We start from the raw sequence: 14,982 nt of genomic DNA, 5'->3' as shown, positions 1-14,982 counted from the left end.
AACACCAAGGGCTGGTCAGCTGCAGGTCCAACCCCCATTTGGCTCTCCAAATCTTTAATCCTCCTGACCGTCCACATCAGGAGGCTTTCCATGTCCGTTATGGACAAGTCAGTCATGACTGTGGAGGAAAAAAAATAGCTGGAGTCAAAAAGCAGATCCCATTGATTCATAGAATAACTACATCAACAACTAGGCACAGTAGCATATCAGCCATGGATTGCATACATTCATGGTAAAACATGATAATTTGCTAGGTCACGTAGTCATCCTCCATTCCTTAACCCTACAAATTCTTCAATGCACATATAAGAGGAATTCCTTGGCCACCAAGGTTATATGATTGTTCTCAATCTCCATATATCTCTATGTTCAGAATGATGTCCAGCTCCATTCACACAGGGTTCCCTATTGACCTGCAAAGATTATTCAGGTGTGTGCTAGGTGCGAACAGCCCTGTTCATGAAGATGGTGGAGATCAGAGTGGCTGAAGCACTTTGTTTTTGGGGAACAAGTTAGTACTCACTAGTGAACTGTTTTAGGATTGTTCTATTGTCCTAAGCTTCGACAAACTTTAAGGGGGCCATATGCAGACACAATAAGCTGTCAGGGGAAACTGTCCAGAGCTGACTTATCACAGTAATTGTCTGATAAAACAAAAAATGTCTGATAAAACAAAAAACGTAACAGGGGTGACATGTAGACCAGGATAAGGCAAACAAATCAATATAGTATGGGGTGTGTTAACTTGCTAGCTAAGTTACATGCGCACACATCACTCTATTATAATCTCAATATATCTATAGCGCGCTCTCTCTCTCTCTCTATATATATATATATATATCTCTATCTATATCTCTATATATATCTATCTATCTATATCTCTATATATATATATATATATATATATATAGATCTATCTAAACATTTGAGAGACTGACCGCGCCTATTCTGAGGCAGTGCCTGTTGAGAGGGCTGAGCTTGCAGCTGATCAGCCCTTGCTGACTGAGTTGAAGCTGTGTTGAGCCGCGACATAAGAAAAAATGAAGGAAAAACAGTCACATAATACATCAAACAAGTGGGGAACCCTAGCCACAGCCAAATCCTCTTCTTGATTGTTGAAGTAAGCTAGATGACAAGACCCCTAAGGCTTACAGGGAAGGTTAGATATAGTACTTGTGTAAAACAACACTACACCAAGCTACTCAGGGCCAAAAATGCTCACATACTCTTTGGGGAACCATTTGAGATGTAACACATCACCTTAGGCCCTACACAAATGTCCCAGTGGCAAGCAACTGTCTACCTTTGAAGTTGTGTGGTGCCAGCAGTACTATGCTTGATAGTTCTCGCTCATGCCAAGGGAATTTGTGAGCTAAGCCTCAAACTCTCCATGACAACACTCCAGTAAGAGTGTCCACACTAATTGGGCAGCCCTTGCACCCATTCAACGTATGTGAGGATTCATATCAAACTGTGACAGGATACAAGCCTCTTGCAGTCTAGGTGCAGAAGGACTCCTTACCTACAAAACTCCACATCCCAAACACCTACGATGCCAAGATTTCAAACAAAAGGCACAGTGCAAGTTATCATTCTTACATGCTTGTTAGTTGGACCATACTCTAGCCTAATTTAGTAGTAAACACCCCCCCCCCCAAAAAAAAAAAAAAAAACCCACACACCAGGGCCATCTTATACACAGACTACATAGGGTTAGCTGCCCAGGGCCCACTCATTGGTGGCCCCAAAACACATGAAGCTTGAGACAACCCTGCCTGAAATGTGGAAAACAACCAGGGCTTTCTCTGAATCCCTTAGGCCCTCACACAAGTAGCCCATGTCCCATTCCCAGAGCCCTGTCCTGTGGCAAATGCACACCATACCCTGTCCAATAACTTTTTTCTAGGGCTGCCTGGTGTCTACCAAACCCTGCTGGATATGCCTAGGCCCCAGCACTCAAAGTGGAGAAGGTTAGACATTACTTCTCCAGAAAGGCTCTGCCTCCCTAGTGCCCCCACACCCTGTTGATAGTGACTAAAGACTAACTGAGATATGGAGGTGAGGTGGACCCATGTGACTGTGCGTAGGAGAGGCAGAGGATGGCAACCAATGCTGGAGGACACACATCACGATGTCAAGATAGAGAGGGGAGAAAGTGGCAGCCTGAGCGGATGAGGCTGATGGAGGCAGCAGCTGAGAGGAGGAGGAGCTAGCACTGGGACCTTACCCAGGAAACACACAGCTCCCCGTTCCTTCACCTTGCACTAACCTACTTGCCTCCTCTGCTTAACAACTTTTACAGATCTGTCCTGTCCTCCATGCCATGCTGCCCCCTCTGCTGCCCAGCAACAACAGCTGTGTCCCCTTCCCTCAGTACCAAATGAAGTATGGTGAGAAGGCTGACAGGCTGTCTTGATCCTTCCGGTGGCTTGCTCCTTTCTGCCACCCTCCTGCTTTCTCTCTCTAATTTCCTCTATGTATCTTCACACCCCCCTCATTCTCCCCCTCCCCCGTTCTCTCATCTTTCTGCACCCCATATCCACCCTCCCACTCTCTTCCTCTAAATGTTCACGCATTAACCCCCCTACTATTTTACACCTTTCTCTCTCTCACACCCTCTCCTCTTGGTATGTCTCTTTCCTTACACCCTCCACAATCCCCTGAAAGCTTGCTGCTTCAGAGAGAAGCTGGTAGCTCAAAGATATGTAATCCATGTTTCTGTACTGAAGAGGGTTTTCTGAAATGGTATTGATGTGGGACAAACTACATTAAAGTGGTTGTAACATCTCGTTTGTTTGGTCTTAAAGATTTTTCCTGTTATACTTACCTGCTCTGTGTAGTGGTTTTGCACACAGTAGCCCTGATCCTCCTCTTCTCAGGTCCCTCTATGGACCGCTGGGCCCCTCCCTCCTGTTGAGTGCCCCCACAGCAGCCTGCTATGGGGGGCAGCCAAGCCAAGCTCCCTGTTTTCATTTAGACATGGAGGCGTGGACCAGCTCCGCCCCCTCTCTCTCATTGGCTCAATAATTTGGACTGACATCATTGGGATGAAATGGTGCTGCACTGCCATCTCAGCCAATTAGGTTTGGCCAGGCGACGGTCTCCTGCAACATCACTGGAGCAAGATAGGCTCGGGGGGGGGGATCTGCTGCACACAGAAGGCTTTTTTCTTAATGCATTACGTGAAAAAACCTTCTCCCTTTATAGTTGAAGTGTGCTCTACCACACACACACCTAGACTTTCTACACAAACAAATAATGCACATTAGGGAAAATACATAAACAGTTTACCTACCTTGAGCAACTTGGCCCTGTGTCTGGGGGACAAATGAAGGTGGCAGGCTGTCCAAAGAGTCCTCAGAGGAGGACCAACCTCTTCGGGGCACTCTGGTCACCTGACAAGGCCTTTCCACTTGGAACCTAGCTAGAAAAAAAGGTTTAGACCAGGGGTTAAGGAGCTCCATAATAACACCCACAATGTTGAAGACAAGCCGGACACATTTTCAATGGTGTAAACAGCGGGATAAGGTGAGGTAAACCCAGATAAATATCATTTCAAGTTGGAAACTAGACCATGTACAATTCAGGGAACCAAACAACAAATTAGAAGAGGGTGGCCTCCTGAAACTGAATAAAACCTACTTTGTCCAACAATGCTCCCCACAGCAATCATGACCAGATTCTAATAGGGCAAAGTTAACCACTACCGAGCAGCAATAACTGTGTGCAAATAATAAACATGCCATTTGGTGGACAGAATGACAGATCCTGGATGGACAGCCTTACATTACCTTGAACTTCCTAATCCTACAAATTCAACACTTCAACCTTCCTGTCACATACAACAGCTAACAAAAATTGGATCACATGTAATTTGCACATATACACATCCCTATGGTACCCACATTACATATGTAAATACTATTGAAGGTACTTACACTGGGTCAGAGGTGAGGCATCCTCCTCATCCATGGGAAACATGCCTGATAGTCCATTGAAGTAGGGTTGCCACCCCATCCCTTTAAACCCAAACACATATGAATTACACAGGTTATGAGACTAATTTAATGCAGATAGGGCACTAAGGGAGTTTAATTGCCACCTTAATCAGCCACAGAACCTGCATAATTGATATGTGTTCGGGTTTAAAGGGATGAGATGGCAACCCAACATTGAAGGGACTTACAGGAGGCTGGTGAGCCAGACTCCCCTCTCCCACTGCCCTCAGCCATAATTGGTGAGACAGCTGGTGCTACTTAAATGAAAAAAAGCAACCATTAAAAAAAAAACCTTGCGGTCTTGAAAGTTAACACAGGGACACGGAGGACATTTAAACATGAAAAGGTACCTACTTTGGGCTGGAGAGGGGGTGGCCTCTTTATCAGTCTACTCCTCAGTCCTGGGGTACCAGAGTGCTGCTGCTCCAAAAAAAACAAACAAATCAAGAAAAAAATAAGCCACTAAAGTTATACAAGGGACACATAAAGCTGACAAGCACACTGAGAAGGTACTTACCATGAGATGGATGGGGGGGGGGCACCTCAGCTTCTCCCTCCTGTTCCTCCTCCTGACTCCAGGTGGGAGATGAGTCTGCTGCTGCAAAACCACACACCAAACAAATCACTCCTCCAAAATATGACAAGAGACAAAGAAAACAGACAAGCATATTGAGAAGGTACTTACCATGAGATGGATAAGGGGAGGCCTCACCTTCTCCCTCCTCCTGAATCCCGGTGGGAGATGGGTCTGCTTTTACAAAAACACACACCAAACAAATCACTCCTCCAAAGTATGACAAGAGACAAAGAAAACAGACAAGCATATTGAGAAGGTACTTACATTGAGATGGATGGGGGGGTCTCCTACTGCTCCTCTTCGTCACTCATTTCTACAGAAAGAACAGCGCAAATTACACTCAATTTTTTTCCACAAACGTGAAGCTACTTATCATGGCAGCAAAATACACAATTCTAAAACAAGTTTAGTGCCAAAGGTTGTAACACATTGGAGAATGTACATTGGACATTTCCTTGGGGCAGGCAGCACATAATTACCTCAATGTGAATTGGGCATGTTTGGAACCAGGAGGTCACTGTACATCCACCAGGGTGACCCCCCCCCCCCCGTCACCCACACTAAAGTAGTTAGTGGCTTACGTATTCTGGTAAATTTAAGCAGCCTGAAGATCCTGTGTTTAAGATGCATTCACAGCAACTCAAGCTCCACAAAGCTGTTCTGGAAGCAGGTGATTCCAAACAGCTTCGCTTCCTCTACCAGTGAGGTGATTTTTTTGCCCAGCTCGCAAATGATACCTGGTCCAATCACACATGTAGACAAGCCCAGATCACTGTCAAACAGTTGTCATGAACGTAGCCTATTCAGGATAGGTAAAAACATGGCAGGTACAATCTTCCTCATCGTAAGAGCAATCCAAGCTTTTCAAAAAGGGAAAGAATATTAGCTGCCCCCCCCAAGAGTAGAACGTTACAATGCTGCTAAAGAACTGTTCAGATGTAAGTGTTACAAAAAAAAGGAAAATCCAATAACAATTTAGGAATGTTCTCCCCTCCCCCAAAGGAAGCAAAATGTAACTAGCCAAACATTCCCAAACCTCTTCTTACCATTTACTTCCCGCAGCCGCTGAAGTGTCTCCATCCCGGGGGGCCACAAACTGCAAAACTGCAGTCGTCCTCCTCTGCTCTTTTAGCAAGCAGACAACTGCCTTATTGCAGCAGATAGTTATTACATAGAGACTTACCAGAAATTTGAGCTGCTGCCTGCCTCGGAACCTTGGTCCTTCGGCGCTTTATGTCACTCCAGGACCTTTGAATCTGCAGGACAGAGACGCTGTGCCGATATTTCTGATGCAGCTGACATTGGATTTTCCTGACAATTGTCTGCTTACTAAAATTAGACAAGCCACTGTCATATTTGCGGAGGAGGAGGATCTGTGGAGACAGAGATTTTTGAGAGAAATTACATTTGAAAAGATTGTTGTTGCAAAAATAAAAACATAACTAAACAACCTTTTGTACATTTGCCAGAAAGGAAATACATCTTTAAATGTTTGGGGGATACATATACACTAAGCTCCACACCTATGTTTCTCTTTCTCTGTATAATTACACTTTGCCACTGTGTGGTGACATGTCTAACAAAGTATTGATGGAGTTTATTTTTGAGCCAACAAAGCACTACACAGTCTGTAAGGGGTACCCAATGCAAATATTAAAACTAAACATTAGCATGTGTTACACCACAAAAACAATAACAGACCAAAGGTCTGTTTTTGATTGTGAGGGGATCCCTTATGCCAAAAATAACATATGAAATGGCGTTGAGTCCCCCCAAAAGCTATACCAAACCTTCATCAGAGCACAAAGCCTGCCAGGCCACGAAAGGGGGGTGGAGGAGTGAGCGCCCCTCTCAACCATACCAGGACACATGACCTCAACATTGGTGAGTGCATTGGGTCAGAGGATGGCTCTACTCCCCCACACACCAAAGCACACTGTCCCCGTATTGATGGTCTCAAGGGCCTTTTCCCCATAACCCTGGCCAGTGTTTGGGGGTCTGCATGCAGAGGACTTTTCAGCATATTGGAGGCCCCTATATCCTGTCCCCCCATGTGGAGTATGGGGTACATTGTACCCCCTAATCACTCTCCTTAAAGTTGCAAAACCAACAAATTAAAACCCCACATTTTCCACAAAATCTACTTTTTGTAACTATTTTCCCCAAATCAAACAAAATTACCACCAATGTGTCTCCATTAGGGATGAGCCGAACACCCCCCTGTTCGGTTTGCACCAGAACATGCGAACAGGCAAAACATTTGTTCAAACGTGCGAACACCGTTAAAGTCTATGGGACTCGAACATGCATAATCAAAAGTGCAAATTTTAAAGGCTTATATGCAAGTTATTGTCATAAAAAGTGTTTGGGGACCCGGGTCCTGCCGTTTTTTCAGGAGCAGTGATTTTAATAATGCTTAAAGTGAAACAATAAAAGTGTAATATTCCTTTAAATTTCGTACTTGGGGGGTGTCTATAGTTTGCCTGTAAAGGGGCGCATGTTTCCCGTGTTTAGAACAGTCTGACCGCAAAATGACATTTCAAAGGAACAAAAGTCATTTAAAACTACTCGCGGTTATTAATGAATTGTCAGTCCGACACTACACATAGAAGTTCATTGATAAAAACGGCATGGGAATTCCCCACAGGGGAACCCTGAACCAAAATTTTAAAAAATGGCGTGGGGGTCCCCCTAAATTCCATACCAGACCCTTTAGGTCTGATATGGATTTTAAGGGGAACCCCGCACCAAAATAAAAAAAAAATGGCGTGGGGTCCCCCCAAAAATCCATACTAGACCCTTATCCGAGCATGCAACCTGGCAGGCCGCAGGAAAAGAGGGGGGATGAGAGCGCGCCCCCCCTCCTGAACTGTACCAGGCCACATGCCCTCAACATTGGGAGGGTGCTTTGGGGTAGCGGCTTCCCAAAGCACTTTGTCCCCATGTTGATGAGGACAAGGGCCTCATCCCCACAACCCTTGGCCGGTGGTTGTGGGGGTCTGCGGGTGGCGGGCTTATTGGAATCTGGAAGCCCCCTTTAACAAGGGGACCCCCAGATCCCACCCCCCTGTATGAAATGGTAATGGGGTACAAAAGTACCCCTACCATTTCACAAAAAAGGTGTCAAAAATGACAAGAGACAGTTTTTGACAATTCCTTTATTTAAAGTCTTCTTCTGTCCATCTTCTTCGGGTCTTCTTCCTTCCTCCATCTTCCTCTGGTTCTTCCTCCAATCCTCTGCTTCTTCCTCCAATCCTCTGCTTCTTGCTCTGAAAAAAGGCACGAGAGCATTTCGAAATCTTTGCATGGACCAGCCACACAAAGTTCAAAAACAGGCCTGTGTATTTTTTAATCACACAAACGTGTACTACGCATCCATCAACTCACTCAACATTACAGATTTCTGAAGCCGCAGTCGCGCTACATCAACTCCAGAGGGATACCCAAAATAGTATCCTTGGACCACCTATGTCAATCTTTCTGGGGTTTAATGGCCTTTTTCCTCAGAACTAGACTCCATGCTCTTGTGCATCCATTTGACTGTGGGAAGCCTCGCATTCCTTCCCTTGCACGGACTGCCATTGCCCATGGCAATTCAAATCGGCTTATCGTCTTACCCCTGCGTCCAGGGAAAACCCTTGCACCCATTTTAGAGACCACGGCCCGGTGTCTTACACGGTGCATTGACGGACTACGACCACTAAAACGAGGCATCAACTCTATGGCTTGTTGTCCCAACACTTTTGGCACAGAACTACAGAGTACCACTCTTTTAACAACAAACTATTAACTATGCCAAATGATTCGCCAACAACCACAGATCACCCCCCGAATTATGTCTCAACCCCCCACAGTGTATGCATACACAAGCGCATTGCGCTGTACGACCGTACACTGCGTCGCCAGACGAATCTACACAGAGCACTTTTGCCTGCTTCTTTTACAAAACACTGCGGCTTCTCTCTGTACCTTGATATTACAACAATAACTTGGATGCCTCCTGTTCTCTACCCAAAACTGTATTACAGTATAAAACTAAAAAGACAGCTGGGAGATATTTAAAACACTTTCAAACGACCAGTATTTTCCCATTGTCCTTCCAAGCACAAATCTCATTTGCTTGTGTGATACCCCAAACTCTCCCCCCCAACTTCCTGTGGATACATAAAATGCTGAAAAGAGCTTCCTGTTGCATGCCCAGCTCTAAAACCCCTCAAACTGGTTTATTTACATATCAATGTACAGGAAAAGGGAGGGAAGGGTAAGCCTAGTTTCATATATTGCAGGCTATAAAATACAACCCTCAGCTAAAGACGCAAAACAAATAAAAATTAAACACACACCGCTAAAAGTAAAAGAAACTCACAGTTAAAGCTAGTCTTGTTATCCATTGAAATTCAGTGCAAAGTAGAGATTTCACTCAAAACGAATATTCAATACAGAATACGCAATAGCATACTTGAAAAGTATGTAAACAGTACAAAAATAGAATTCACTTAAAAAGGGAAACAAAATGGTGCCTTGAAGCCAGATTGTAGCTTATAGCACATGGCTTTTCACACACACACAAGGAGTCTAGAAACAAGATGGCAGCTTATACCACATGGCTTTGCACACACAAAGGAATAAAAAATGGAGCAGCTTCCCCTGTAGGAAGGCCCACAGGTCTTCAAAATGGCCGCCGATCCACATGGTGACTCCAACAAAAGCCAGACCACAACAAAATGGCACATTTTCCCGCCAAAACTAAACATTTCTCCCCACAAAATTACACATTTGAGATACTAAATGAACACTTAGACAAACATTTAAAAAAGTGTTAGGCCGCGTACACACGAGCGGACTTTATGGCGGACTTTCTGAATGAACGGACTTGCCTACACACAATCCACCAAAGTCCGTCAAAATCATACGTGATGACGTACGACTGGACTAAAACAAGGAAGTTCATAGCCAGCAGCCAATAGCTGCCCTAGCGTGGCTTTTTGTCCGTCGAACTAGCATACAGACGAGCGGACTTTTCGACCGGACTCGAGTTCGACGGAAAGATTTAAAACATGTTTCAAATCCAAGTCCGTCCAACTTTTGAGCAAACAAAGTCCGCTGGAGCCCACACACGATCAAATTGTCCGCCGAAATCCAGTACGCCGGACCAAGTCTGCCATAAAGTCCCCTCGTGTGTACGCGGCATTAGAGTTACGAAAAAGCACAACTTAGGAACACATGCTATCCAATGTAAAAACCAAGCCACATAACCCACAATTACACGGCTGAAACATACTCTCTCTTCTCAAACTCAGTTCACATCAGCTTTCACAGAAACAAGACATTGAGAAATAGACAGTGAAGGCTTGAATGTTCTTTTCATCTCAAAACAAAACCTTTCTATTGTCCACAGTGAGCAGCCAACTTTTCACCATTGTAAAATGCTTGGCCGCCCCTCCCCCCAGGCCGCATGCCCACTTGAAAATGCAGCAGCCATCTTCAACAAAGTCTGTGTCTTGAGACAATTAAACACTCTACAAAAGTCATGAAATCTACTTGTCCCATACATAAGTAATAATTACAATTCATCCATTTCTCACATGCATTACAAACTTGTTACACAGCATCAGTCTCCTTACACAAACATTCGAGATACAAATCACACACACACACCAGACATACGATCAAACTTCCAGCATTATTTCAAAAGACGAAAAATTAGCTCTTTTGCAGAGCAGAGGCTCCCCAACACATCGGAAAGAGATGTCCTGGACTGGGATCCGTTCTCCCCCCTTTTCTTGCCGATGTGGAGGGGGGTTCTGTCTGCTCCATAAAGTACCTGGCCCGCCATCCTGAAATGGAAATTTGGCTGCACACAGAGCACACAGCCCAATCTCCTGTTTCTAATAATAACAATTTTGTCTAAATATATAAATGCATCTCACCTTCTGATTGTATGCCATCCTCTGGTGTAACCCTCCTCTGGTGTGTGCCCCTTCCTTACAAACAGACACAACACATCCTTACGTTCTCAGCTCCCAGCATCACACTGCCCGCAAGATGCTGCTGCTGCCGCCGCCAAGCAGTCTCCTGGCTCTTTATTAGCATAGCAGGAAGTCCCAAAACTCGAGGGTTGGGCTTCCAACAGCCAAACACCTCTTACAAAGCTTGTGACCTCACAGAAAATGAACGAAGGATGTCAATGACCATATAAGGATTTAACAACACAACAAAATACATACAACCAAATGACGATGACTAGAGTTCCTCGTGGATGGGAGATTATCTGCAGGTGTACGTCATGGTACCCCAACTATGTTGATCAGGCATACCGGGGTGACAAGGGCAAACAACCGCTAAACCGTTAATGTCTTTGCAGAGCGAACACACCCCCACCAGACGATCGGTCTGTGCATTGCATAGGGGCCCCTTGCTGGTGGACATGTCCTCTCTCCGCAAACATCTCTCTCCAAACACCAGGAAGTTTTTCACTTACCTAACAGGTTTCAACCAGCGTCAGTCTGCCCCAGTCAGCTCTTTAGAGCGGGCTGCGAGAGAACAGACACCGGAAGACTCTTATGAAAATACATTAATCATAATATTTTCCACAACAATACCCTACACATTCGAGCTATGTTGTAATACTTACATGTAAAGTAACCAGGAATCAGCTGATTCCGGGTGGCAGGCCCAGCATTAGTGTTGCTGTGTCTGTGAACCGACAGCTGGTGGACCTCTTGCTCCCTCTCCTCATTCAGCTCCCAGGACAACAGGCAAGGATGATCCTGGAACACTTTTGAGGAGAGTACAGTAGCTCCCCCCGGGGCCTGGCCAAACATAAAAACCGGGACTTCAGCAGGCCAATAGTGAGCTCGACAATGCCCGGCGTAAGGCACTGTTATAGCGATGTTGTGCCTGCCCGGAGGGGTGCCTGATTGGAGCCATCAGCCACCTCAGCTGCGGATAACCGGCATCACCTAGAAACAAAAAGAAAGAACAAAACATAAATTAGTCCTTCCCATCCCTTCATGTGACCTTAGATGCCTGTAAAAAAATGCCTGTTCTGCGTAAAAAACAATACTGTACCAATAAGCCACCCGGACGGCATTTGTCCACCCTCAAATTTCCGGAAGAGGCCGGTCTGCTTCAAGATGTAGGCATCATGGCACGACCCTGGGAAAGCTGCCTGAACACTTATGATGCGCTGTCTGGCATCACGCACAACTTGGACGTTGAGGAAGTGGTACTGCTTGCGATTCCGATAGCCTGCTTCACTTATCCTGGGGGCCCTGATTGCCACGTGTGTACAATCAATGGCCCCCAGGATATGTGGCATTTGTGCACGGTGGTAGAAAGCCACCTTCACGTCATTCCATTCATCTTCATTTTGTGGTCAGTGAATAAATTGTGGTACAAGGTCAAGAATGGCATCTATGACCTGCATAAACACCCTGGACACCGTGGGTTGGCTTAGACCCATAATACTTCCAGAAGTGGCTTGGAAGCTGCCCCGACCCAAGATCCACAAAGTTTCATAAGCAACCTGACCATGCCTGACACAGCATGACTGCGGTCTGTAGATGGTGACATTTTATGCTGTATGAGCTGATAGAGGTGCATAATTGCTTCTCGTCCTAACCAAAACTTGCTACGGCTATTAGAGTCCCGCATGCTTTCAAAATATGCCCGTGGAGCAAAAAGCCGTGGCTGGCGAAGGAGAGCCACAGGTGCATCAACTTCCTGCTCGACTTCCTCCCAAAAGGCACCAACAAGTACCGCCACTGCCAACATAACTTGATCCTCCACCATTTTGTGATTAGAGGGTCTCACTGGCGAACATGCGCACATAAATACGCGATTGCGAATTAGCGTACGCACAATAATATGATATATATATAGACCACATTGCACTGTGGGTGTGTGAAGTTGGGTTGTGTGCTGTTGCTCTTTGCAATATTTGGTAAACCATTTCTACAAGATTCTAATATATTTTTTATATATATATATATATATATAATATATATCTATCACTGCTACTGGTTGATGGTACCAGTAACCAACTTTGGACTCTTGCATATTTCTAAAAGCTTTTTAGTACTTTAGGTTAGTATGGAGTTCTAGTTATCTATGTTCATTATTCGATCATTTATCAGTGGTATATTTCTGCTCTAACTGTACTGATCAAGGTAGCTTAGTGGTTTGAGCTCCTGTTTAGTAACACTCGGCAATTGCTCATTTGATGTGTTCAAATCCCAAATAGGTCAACACCTGGCTGAAGTAACAATGGCAAATGCATAAGTGCCATTATGTGTTTGTAAATGTGCCCTTGAAACGTTAGACAGGTGGTGGCATGTTTTGGATTGGAACTCATTTCCTTGTGTTTTTCGAGATAGGAGTTCTGATTACTAAGCAACTAGTGTAGTGTTTCTCCACTCCGCACCATAACAGGTCATGTTTTCAGGCTTGCCTATATTTTGCACAGGTGATGTGATCACCTTTGTAATTAACACAGCCGTTTCATCTGAGGGAAATCATGAAGACGTGACGTGACCTTGAGGACCGGAGTTAATAAACACTGAACTAGCGTATACAGCTCTACCTTCAATATATATCATTACCATAATTAAATAAACAGATCTACATACAACTCAATATTAGAAGATACCAGTTGAGCGTAAAATTATATTTGAAGTGTAATTGAGCTCTAACTGTAAATGTTTAATGTTTAACACTGCAGAATAGCAGACATTACTCTGTAATACTCCCAATGAAATGTCTTTGTTCACTGATCATAACAAAACAATAATATGAATGACATTATAAATAACCACTACAGCGTAGTTATAATACTTCTACTATTCGTCTGTCACACATAAATGTACAACCACGCTAATTCACAATCATGCATTGCTTCCCTAATTGGGATATATATTGGCCATTTTTTATTATTTTATAAATCTCTTTATTAATTTTTCAATTACAAAACATTCTACAACTTACTATTTCTCTTCTTTTTTTCCCCTTCCTTTCCCAATCTTCAGTTTATCCGCTCTCACAGGAGCTACCATATACTTTTCATTAATAATTATTAAATTGAGAAAAAACAATTAAACATAAAAACATTCATTCTTCCCCTTAAACCTTTAGGCTCTGTTTCCACTATTTGCAACCACAAAGTCACATGATTTACAGTGTGACTTTGCAATGCGATTTTTGATGTGATGTCATGTGACCGGTGAAAACCATGTGAGAACAAGTCGCACCGAAATCGGAACAAATCAGTGCAAAAAAACCTTGTTTTGAGTCGCACCAATTAGAACGGGGGAACATTGAAATAGATGGGTTTTGACTTGTCATGCGACTTCACATGTGTCAAGTCACACAACAACTCGCAGTAGTGGAAACAGAGCCTTAGGATAGTGGCCTATTCTCTACATGAAGCTGTTCGAACCAAAATAACAGCAAGAGGGAGAGCAAAGTGTACCAGTGTGATGACTGTATAGATCGGTTTATACTGTGCTTATCCACTTCCTTTTTATCATTTCTCAAAGCCATGATTTTAAGAATGTTGTCCCCTGACACATGTTTCTCCAGATGCTATTACCACATACATAAAATTTAACAACTGTAAAGACACATCATCTACCCCTACCTCTGTGATTTTCCAGCTGTCTGCATGCGAGCACACATGTCCACCGCTACAAAAAGCGATTACACCTGGTAATAGGTTCTCCTTCAGTCAGGTTGTATTTTCCCAGTTTGTATCTTTCACGATTTCTGATTCCAGCCACTTCCACCTCCAGGTCATGATTTTTTTGAAGCCACAGTTACAATGCTGTTCAACTACCACATGTCTGTCACCCTGATACTCCCACCAAAAGCTTGCACAACATGTCTGTTAACTTAAAGAAAGTTCCGTTCACATATATGCACGTTGGATGTGTGTTTCCTCACTAGGGATGAGCTTAGAGTTTGAGTTGAACTCATGTTCGACTCGAACATCGGCTGTTCGCCAGTTCTCCGAACAGCGAACAATTTGGGGTGCTCGCGGCAAATTCGAAAGACACGGAACACCCTTTAAAAGTCTATGGGAGAAATCAAAAGTGCTCATTTTAAAGGTTTATATGCAAGTTATTGTCATAAAAAGTATTTGGGGACCTGGGTCCTGCCCCAGGGGACATGTATCAATGCAAAAAAAAGTTTTAAAAATGGCCGTTTTTTCAGGAGCAGTGATTTTAATAATGCTTAAAGTAAAACAATAAAAGTGTAATATCCCTTTAAATTTTGTACCTGGGGGTTGTCTATAGTATGCCTGTAAAGGGGCGCATGTTTCCTGTGTTTAGAACAGTCTGACAGCAAAATGACATTTCAAAGGAAAAAAGTCATTTAAAACTACTCGCGGCTATTAATGAATTGCCGGTC

The sequence above is a fragment of the Aquarana catesbeiana genome, linkage group LG01 (genome assembly GCF_042186555.1).
Source record: "Aquarana catesbeiana isolate 2022-GZ linkage group LG01, ASM4218655v1, whole genome shotgun sequence".
Taxonomy (NCBI): domain Eukaryota; kingdom Metazoa; phylum Chordata; class Amphibia; order Anura; family Ranidae; genus Aquarana; species Aquarana catesbeiana.
Note: the sequence above shows the minus strand (reverse complement) of the source record.